The sequence below is a fragment of the Coffea arabica genome, chromosome 3c, assembly GCF_036785885.1.
Source record: "Coffea arabica cultivar ET-39 chromosome 3c, Coffea Arabica ET-39 HiFi, whole genome shotgun sequence".
NCBI lineage: Eukaryota > Viridiplantae > Streptophyta > Magnoliopsida > Gentianales > Rubiaceae > Coffea > Coffea arabica.
The window spans coordinates 8,794,510-8,805,359 of NC_092314.1; the positions used below are offsets into that span (position 1 = coordinate 8,794,510).

Below are 10,850 nucleotides of genomic sequence, written 5' to 3' on the forward strand. Positions count from 1 at the left end.
ACGGATTCAGTCCAATGAGCTTTGTACCCATTTCATTCGTTCAGAGTATCAACCTGCTGACTTGTTCACCAAAGCACTTGGTTTTAATCCTTTTCAACAATTGTTACGCAAGCTTGGTGTTTTGTTCCTCCATACTCTAGCTTGAGGGGGCCTGTTAGCGTACCTCACCCTTATTCCTTATCTTGTTATCTCTTGTAACAACTATACGATTAAGATAGAATTAGTTTTTGTATTCTTATATGATAAAGATAAAATTAGTTGTATGATAATGATAGAGTTAACGTAGTATTCCAGTACGTACGTTAGGCTAGAAATCTGCTATTTAATTTTCTATAAATTCTCAGTTGTACACAGCACTTATAAATAGATGAATAAAATCACCACCTTTTGTCATAAATGTAGAGATCATACTTGTCTCACAATATATTCGAGTTTTGAGACTAATTCATTCTTACCCAAACTCACTTGTTATTCCTTAATTTCCTTAAGATAATCGATATAACCATGAAGTGGTAAAGCTATTTTGAAATCTACAACATTAAAACTACACATAAACCAATACTAATTACTAATTATACATTAAATACTTCCAAATAATACATTTACCGGCCCGACTCCTCCTTATTGTCAGCCTTACTTTGACTAGCCTTTATGAGGGTATAGCGCATATATTTAAGGTTGAAAGAGAGTTAACTGTGACTATCTCCTAAATTCAGGAGGGCAAAGTGTTATTAACCTTGTTAAATATTTTTTTTTTTTAGGTTCTCACATTACCTGTAGGTGCTATATGAGTAAATGGATTAGAGTTTCCGGGTATGTTTTAGATGAATAAATATCTTGGAAAACGTCTAAGGGAAACGTGTCAATCACAATAGACCATTAATATCTTGGAAAACGTCTAAGGGATTTAACTATTTGAATAGTGTCAATGTATAAATAAACAGGTAATGATGATGACAACTTACTGGGCCGTGATGGGGTTGAAGTCTGCAACAAGAACACGATAACAACGCGGCACAATATTCACACCACGCCGCCAACGGCCATTGACTGTTGATTTGTTAAATCTGTGCTCAGTTTGTGATGAACACAACATCTGACCATTCGAAGTCAATATTCGATAACTGGTATTTTGAAATTCATAAAACGTGTATAGAAAAAGAAAGAATAAAGGTGAGACAGGAAGACAAATTGTAGGGCTTGAATTAAAGTCATTTTGCTTTCGTTTCAATACCGGAAGGAGAAATGGACTGCTTTTTATCTGCATTGAAAAAAAAAAGGCTAACTATATATCAGGTGAAGAGAATATACGGGACTAAGGGTGGTCCAAAATTAACTATGGAATTACTTTCAATGTGTAGTTTAAAGAGTAGAAAGAAAGCCCTCCAGAGCCTTGTATTCAAATAGAGGATCGGATGCGGAAGATCAAGAGCCTTAAGTTACTTTTGCACTCACAAGAAAATTTGGTAAAAAGAAATTAAAGATTTTTGATTAATAATGAGAGTAGTTTGAAAAATAAAGTCCTAACAAGACCTAATCTACTATATATATTTATATACTTACTCTATTTAATCTTACATACTATTCTTTGTATTTATTTCCTTTCCCTAACTAATCTTGTATTTTAAAAAAAGCTTAAAAGCTTAAAAAGAGAAGCATCTCTTTGACTATTTTTGGCTTTTCGATTCTAGTATACTCTTTCATACAGACAAACATACCTTTCAAACTTTTTAACATAATTGCTGAGGCCGGGAAAAATATTACTGCCATACACATCTCTGTCATTTATTACTATTTGTACCCCACTTCTAAATTCGCCTTTGTCTCCATTCATCTTCTTCTTTTCCAATATTTAGTCTTTACAAGAAAAACAATTAATTACATAAAAAAATACCATTTAATTAGTACAAATGTCACTTTTGTAGCACATAAGGGCAACTTGATCATCTTTTTGTCAAAACCAATTTACAACACTTTTCGTGAACACCCATGCATTTATTAAAATAATTTTTTCCACTATAAAGGAGAACACTAGTTATTCTAAAAATCTAATTTGAATACAAGAAAAAAATTACTATCGTATCCTTATTCACTTTATACACTTGTTGCTAATTTGAATACAAGCAAACCCAGGGTAAAAATTTTTTTTTTTTTCTCTTTTAGATGAAAGGAGATAGCGAGTCAAAAAATTTCTCTTTTACCTCCCACCACATTACCAAATCCCTAAATCCTTAAATATGAATTCTCAAATCTTACACCTAATTTTCCAAACTTCAAAGCTGTGAAATCTGGATTGGTTTGTGGTTGAGAGATGAAGTGGGGTGGATGCACTTACAATGCGGCTGAACGTGAAGGTTTCGATTGATACTTACAATAGGGAAACAGTATGACGGGCATGGGCATACCCTATGTTATTGTTAATACTTAATATACTTAATTCCTATTTTCTTTTATACCTTTTTCTATCTTTTCAATTTTTCTTTTTCTTTTTCTTTCTCTTCATCAATTGCATTTCGCGCGTGTGAGTGTATGTATATGTATATGTATCTATATACACATATAATAATGACAATAATAATAATAATAATTCCCTGTTCAATTCCCATTTTAGTAGGTTGTTGAATTGACTACTTTCATTTTTTTTTTCATGTGGCCATATTTAGTTTTTTTTGAAGTTGAATAGATTTTGAGTATTTTATTTTTTTGTAACAATCAATTCCATCCATTTATTTTCACCCACTTATTGCCCTTTTCTTTTTCACCTACTTAACCGTCTCAACTTTCAATCCATTTATTTAATTCCTACCTTACGTACCAAAATTTTCCAAATTGTGCAAAATGGAACTTGTGAGGCCTATTCTGGTGAAATCTACATGGCGCTTTTCGCATTCCATGTAGTAAACGATTGAACAGTAGGTGATTATCTTTTTTTTTTTTTTAAATAAATTTAGCTACATGTAGTTAAGTTTTGTGGTGACTATATTCCCATATATGTTATGGAAAGCTGTATATTCAGTTTCCTGTTGTTTGTTTTGTGGTTCATTTGTACAGTGCTTGATTTATTCATGGTTGGTAAATATCTAAACAATTGATGCCTTTGCTAAGTTGATGGATTCGAATAGCTTATCATGTCGTCTATATAAATCTAAGAATTTTTCTAATGGGTGTCCCATAAACAGTCGTTAGCATTCACCTAATCTACTATATATATATATACACACACACACATACTAACAATTATTACCCTCTATTATATTTATATACCTTTTTTCTATTTAATTTTACCTATCATTTCTTATATTTATTTCCTTTACCTAATTAATTTTACATTTTAAAAAATATGACACATGAAATATATATTAATGAGTGCTATAGTAGACAAACCCTAAATCTAATTATTAAAAAAAAACCCAAAGTCTATGGAAGATAGTTTGACTTGACCAACCCAATCTCGATCAATGATGGCTTCTAATCTACGAGCGCAAGCAGATCAGATATGTGAGCCTCACATGATTATTCCGCGTATAGGATAGGATGAGTCTATTCTCAACTAATTTTTGAAACTTGGTTCTAACTTTTGATCTTCGAAGAGTTAATTTTTATGCTCTCAGCTAACTTTTGAAAACCTGATGATTATTCTGTGTATAGGAGAGAATGGGTTTGTTTTCAATTGATTTTGAAAACTTGATTTAACTTCTGATTTTCGAAAAGCTATTTTTTTGTTGTTTTTGGTCTAAAAAAGCTTAAAATTTGAAGCATCTCTTGAGCTAATATTGGCTTTTCGATTCTAGCATACTTTTTCATACTGACAAACATACCTTTCAAACTTTAACATAATTACTGAGGTTGGGAAAAATTTTTCTGCCCACACATCTCTGTCATTTACTACTATTTGTACCCCACTTCTAAATTCGTCTTTGTCTCCATTCATCTTCTTCTTTTCCAATATTTAATCTTTACAAGAAAAACAATTAATTACATAAAAAAATACATTTTTGTTTGGATAGTGTATTATTTGAAATATTATTTGGAATAATTACTATAGTACTTTTTATGATGTGATGTATGTGAAATAAAAAGGTGATTGAGAATATAAAAAAGTAGGTTGGAAAATGTGTCTATGATGCAAGCAAAATATTATTTGAGATAATTTGGGTATCCAAACATTTAATTAGTACAAATGTCACTTTTGTAGGACATAAGGGCAATTTGGTCATCATAATGTCAAAACCAAATTTTAACTCTTTTTGTGAACACCCATGCATTTATTAAAATAATTTTTTTCATCTATAACTGAGAGCACTAGTTATTCTTTAAAAATCGAATTTTCAAAAACCAATTCTACAAAATCAGAATTAGTTAAAAACCTGCCTATTTGCTTGAATAGATATCCGGTTTTAATGTATTGGGTTCCGCGGATATCTGAACTAAAGAATCTTATATGTTTTGCCAACTAGATTTAAAAACAAAATTTATCTTGCATTATCATTAATTCACTCGAACAAGTATCCACTGAAGAATGAAGAATGATATAGGGTTTCTCTATGAATTATGCCCATCCATTGATGATATACAAATATCTTCGACGAGCTTGAATGTCTTAACAATATTAGATTCCTAGGCCAATAGAGTTACACAAGTTAGCGAATTTTGTGAAATAGTCACATCTCCATTTCCTATAGAATAGCCCCCTTGATTTTGTAAATCAGGCCAACGATTTCTAGCATTCTTAGTAATAAAAAACTTCTCCCTTTATCAAATGCACTTGAATAAAAACTTCGAGTCTTGGATACACATGCATTCAGATGGGGATCCCTATTTTCTTCTTCTACTGTATCTTCTTTGCTTTCATTTTCTTTACTTGTCGCACTCTCATCTTCATCCTTACTACTTCCTTCACTGTTCGAGTAGACTGCATGCTTTTTTTGACACCTAAATAACCATCGTCACCACTAGAAACTCTTCAAAAATTTGTTAACTTCATTAGACTAGTTAACTCTCCAAAGGTAAATCGCATGTTCTCTTTTTGTGGGTAAAGATGCGTCAGATACTTTGTAGTTTGGGATGGGTTTTTACTTGATTTATAGTGAAAGACTTGAGTGGGCGAGGGGGCATGAAGGTGCCTAGGGATAGGCAATCGAAACTAGTTGGAAGAGAAAATTGCTATCCAAGAGGGGATATGTGGATCCAATCAACTATCTGAATCATGAAACTTGTGTAAAAATCTAATGCTCATAACCTTGGGAATTCGTTTAGAGCTGTAGTGGCTTATTAAAAAAAATATTTATATTAGTTGAGTTTTTGGTCAAAGTATTTTTGAATTAATCATATTGTATGGATACATACTTGTATAGGATTTTTTCTATTTCATAACGTACAATTTTAAATTTCTAAAACATGTTTACATCTTCATTTAGTTGAAAATTTATAATAAATTGTAAAAGTTAAACTTTAATTTTTTTTGAAAAAACAGTTTCTCTATAAACAAATTTTGAGCTTGTACTAAAGGTGTTTCAATGGCTAAAAACTCTACTCCTAAATTTGACTAAGGAAAAATTGTAATTTTAGAACTCAATATTTAGTACCTATATGGTCCTTAAAAGTGTTTTTATCCTCTAAAAGTATTTTTTAATAAAGTACCACAACCCCAAAACGGATCGAAGATTTGGATTTGGTGACACATTGGATATCCACTAAAGTCAGATCAATCGGATTGGATTTCTCAGGTTTATTAATTTTTTTTATTATTTGACACCCCTACCTCTTTCCACCCACAGTAGAGATTTGAGAGGTCTGATTTTTTTTTTTTCATTTCCCTTTTTCGGTTCTTTGGCTGGCTGGAACCAAATGACTTCAAATATTGGACCTGTTTGGCCTCTCATCTTATGTAGAGTTGTAAACGAGTCGAATCGAATCGAGTATTTTATGTTTGAACTCTGTTTATTAAGCGATTCGAACAAAGTTCGTGTTCGTTCGTTAACGTTCGAACTCCAAACCTATATTCGTGTTCAACTCGTTAAGTAAAGTTCATGTTCAAATTCGAGTTCGTGTTTAGCTCGTTTAACATAAACAAGCCGTTCGCGAACATACTTGAAAAGTTCAAATCCATATTATTTTGAACCTTAAATATGCCATACAAATCATTAATCATCCAAAAAAATAATTAAAACACTAAGTGACTAAATTCTATTATTCATTAACTATATAACTAACATTAACATAAAACAACAAATAAAACATAGCAATTTGCCCTCTAAATATAAAATTCCAGCCATAAAATTAACCTTAAAATTTATCAAATGACAATTATGTCCAGGTTTCTGAACGTTCGTCAAAACTCGCGAACATGCTTGTGTTCATTCGATTATTAATCGAACAAAAAATTCGTTTGAACTCGATTCGTTTTTAAGTTTCGAGTGAACCTTTCGCGAATACAAATGAGTCGAAACAAACCGAGCTACCGAATAATTCGGTTCGTTTAACAGCTCTACTCTTATGTAATTATACCAAACAGTAGGCATTCACATACCAGAATTTTACCACAAATTGATTATCGGAAGTGTCAGCTACAACTGAGAACACTATGCATGCGATAAAACACGCATTAAATTTCTACTAAATTACTGTCGTATCCTTATTCACTTAATATTCTTGTTGCTAATTTGAATACAAGGAAACCCAGGGAAAAAAAAGGTTTCTCTTTTAGATGAAACGAGATAGGGAATCAGAAAATTTCTCTTTTACCTCCCACCATAGTACCAAATCCCTAAATCCTCAAATATGAATTCTCAAATCTTACACCTAATTCTCCAAACTCCAAAGCTGTGAAATCTGGATTGGTTTGTGGTTGAGAGATGAAGTGGTGTGGATGCACTTACAATGTGGCTGAACGTGAAGGTGTCGGACATTGGAACAAAATGTTTGGATTGATGTTTTTCCAAAAAAAAACTTGTACTTTTTCCGTGATTACATTTTTCAATCGTCATTTTACTTCATATACATTAAATTGTTACAATATTTCTAAAAAAAATTCCAGAAAATAGCAATCCGAACCGGAGTAAAAATTGTGATATAATACACAAAGCTATTGTGGTAATACGGAGGATCCGAAAAAATAAGTATGGGAAATAGTATGACGGGCATGTGCATACCCTATGTTATTGTTAATACTTAATATTCTTAATTCCTATTTTCTTTTATACCTATTTCTATCTTTATAATATTTCTTTTTCTTTCTCTTCATCAATTGCATTTCATGTGTGTGTGTATGTATATGTATCTATATACACATTTATATAATTATATATAATAATAATAATAACCCACTGTTCAATTCCCATTTTAGTAGGTTGTTGAATTGACTACTTTCATTTTCTACTGAGTGGAAGCTCAATATTTTTGTCATGCGGCCATATTTAGTTTTTTTGAATTTGAATAGATTTTGTGTATTTTATTTTTTTGTAACAATCAATTCCATCCATTTATTTTCACCCACTTATTCCCCTTTCTTTTTCACTTTCTTAACTGTCTCAACTTTCAATCCATTTATTTAATTCTTACTTTACGTACCAAAATTTACCAAATTGTGCAAAATGGCACTTGTGAGGCCTGTTCTCGTGAAATATATGTGGCGCTTTTGGCATTCCATGTAGCAAACGATTGAACAGTTGGTGATTATCTTTTTTTTTTTTCAAATAAATTTAGCTACATGTAGTTAAGTTTTGTGGTGATTATATTCACATATATGTGGCGAAGATAAGAGCAAGAAGAGATGATTTTCTCTCACATTATTAGAAATCCGCCTATTTGATCAATAAATTTGATTACCAAGAAAACCATTTAAATGTTGTGTTCGATGCTATAGTAATTGTTAGGTATGTCAAAAAATAGTGTAAATCTTAAAATACACATTATGCTCCTTCAATTTTATAGGACATTATCCAAATTTGTGAGGAGAATCCACCCTTTGAGAATCTTGTATAGGAAATGAGATTAGTCTAGTGACAGTACTTGCCTAGGAAATCGCAAATAGCGTACTGTAATCTAAGCCTGCAATTTCTTTTCCTTTTTCTTCCCGTTTTGGAAACGTTTAACAAATTCCAAAAGTCAATAATTGAACGTTGCATTATCATATTCTCATATTTGGAACATAACTAACGGAGGACTTTGAAAAGTCGGTCAAAATGGCTCTTAAATACACAACTGCCTTAAACCATTTGACACGTTAATTTGAGCGGATATTTAGTAGTAATATTTAAGTTCAAAACTTGGGTAGACCTAGTGTTCAAAAACCTAATGGTCCACATTATTTGTTGAAATGATTTGAACGATTTGGATTATTGAATTTTTGAATACCGGATCTATCTAAACATAAGCCAATATTTAATCATTGTAGTGAGCATTTAATGTGATTAACATCCTAGGTACCATTTCCATACATACTTTGTTTTATATATTGAAGACTTTGTATCATATAAAGACGTTGATAACTCTTTTAACAACATGGCTATGCTTTGGCTCCTAAGATGCTTATTGATTAGTCATTAGTGATGTTCCCAATAATAGATTCATGTCCTATTTAATTTAATTTTTTATGTGAGAGGGACCTGACTTGATTGCACAAGACTTTAGAAAGGATGTGTTACACTAGTTTAATATATTTTGTTCTCACATTAAATTTGAATTCAACAACGTGCTAAACAGATTGGAAGGGTTTCTTGGGTTTAATATGTTTTGTTGTTGTTGTGTCTTGAATTCTTGTTTTTAATTATGATTATGATGAACTAAATTATATCAAGGGGTAGGATTTTGTGAAGGAGTTTGATTGTTTATATTAATTAAATGTTCAACTTTTGTCTTGATTTATTTATCTTGATTTAATTATATGTTTATATTTGGCTACCATAGACATGCTTTTAGGATTTGTATTGAACTAAAAAAGGATATACAATCATGCACTAGATAAATAAGCATACTTCTCCTAATCACTAAAGTAGGTTAGGATTTGTATGATATAAATATATCACCTAAGATTTTAAAGGGTTTAATTAAATACTTTTGATCTCAAAATGTACGTGAGATTTAATTAATCACAACTTAGATGTATTTAGAGATAATCTAAGGTACTTGCATGGAATACATTCTTGGCATGTTAAGAAATTAACTAGATATTCAACTCAAACTCTAGATTAAAATATGAAATCCTAGTCTTTTGCCAATTGTTTTCTCACCTATATCTTATTTGATTTGAGTGTTTATTTAATTTCTCAAGCAGTGATTAAAATACCCATTGAGGTTAATTTTTGTTATTTTTGTTATCGTTCTTGTGGGTTCGACCATGGAATATTTCAGATAATTTATTATTACGATCGACCCTATGCACTTGAAACAATTCGTTGATCACTACCTACCCTAAATTTGTGGATTAAAAGAAATTTCATGTTACTTTTGCACTCACAAGAAAATTTGGTAAAAAAATCAAAGATATTTGATTAATATTAAGAGTAAGTCCTCACAAGACCTATTTATACCCCCAATGTGCCCGAAACTAAAAGGGAAACAAAAATTGAAACTCTTGCCAGTAACAAAATTGGTAAATAAGTCGCAACAGCGCTTGTTTTGAGCTTTAATAAAAGGATTTTTTTTTATTTATAAAATTTGGACAAAATACTGGCCAAAATATGAGGCATAACATTGAAAGCTTGGCGGCAAAGTTTTATTACCATTAAAAGACGAAAATTGTAGCAATGTAGGAATCTTAGTTGAGAAGAAGGAAAACAGAACCGGGTTTACTTTAAAAAAATGTGTTCAGCAAGCTTTTCAGGGCTTTGTGGTAATTCCGAATGCCATAATACATTTTGCATAAAGTGAGTAGTTACTCATTTTTCTTTCACAAATTCACCCAAATTATATACTTCTTATGAATTTCAAACCTTTCACCATTTCCTAAAACTTCCTATATATAGTTGAGCAATTGCACCAACCTTTCGAATAGGTGGTAGCTTCCGAAATTTACCGGTTTCTGTAGAATTCATGGCCGCCAACGCTCTCACCACACTTTTCTTTCTCGTCTTACTTTCAACTTCATCCATCTTACCTGCGGCATCAAGAACAGTTTCCGGGACAAGAAGTAAGTCTCGTGGTCCAATACCTTGAATAACCTATGATAACTTGGTTTATCGTTTTATGTGTGTTGTACTCTGGTCTCATGCAGATGGATTTCGGGGTAAAGGTGCCAATCTTCCAGAGGTAAAGATAAGCCCAGGTGTCTATCATACACCACCTTCAGCAGGCACGAGTCGTCCTCCCCAGGCAGCCTAAGATGATTGATATCCCCAGTCGGACGACACTACACGATTTGGACTGGGATGTTACTTCCTTTTATAGTTGTTTGTAAGCCTAGATACGAATGTGCATCTCAAGTATCAAAATAATCTGTTTTTATATGTCCTCGTTTTGCTTATGGAAAGCTGTATATTCAGATTCCTCTTGTTTGTTTTGTGGTTCATTTGGACGGTGTCTGAACAATCATCCCATGACTGATGCATAACATAGCCGGTTCTATCCATATAAATTGATGCCTTTGCTAAGTTGATGGATTCGAATCGCTTATCATGTTGTCCATATAAATTTAAGAGTTTTTTTAATGGGTGTCCTATAGACACTTGTTATCATTCACTTATTCCATTGTATATATATATACTAACAATTACAACTTTTTATTATGTTTATATACTTTCTCTATTTAATTTTTACCTACCATTCTTTGTATGTATTTCCTTTCCTTAATTAATCTTGTATTTTCAAAAAATGACACATGAAATATATCTTAACAAGTGCTATAGTAGACA

General features: G+C 31.6%; 1 long non-coding RNA gene across 1 annotated transcript; it reads left to right on the forward strand.

The window, feature by feature from the left end:
- The first annotated feature begins 10,038 nt into the window (after positions 1-10,038).
- LOC140038039 (uncharacterized) lies at positions 10,039-10,589 on the forward strand. Its single transcript, XR_011841853.1, has 2 exons — positions 10,039-10,129; positions 10,214-10,589. It is a non-coding gene; the product is annotated as an uncharacterized lncRNA (long non-coding RNA).
- The last annotated feature ends 261 nt before the right edge of the window (positions 10,590-10,850 follow it).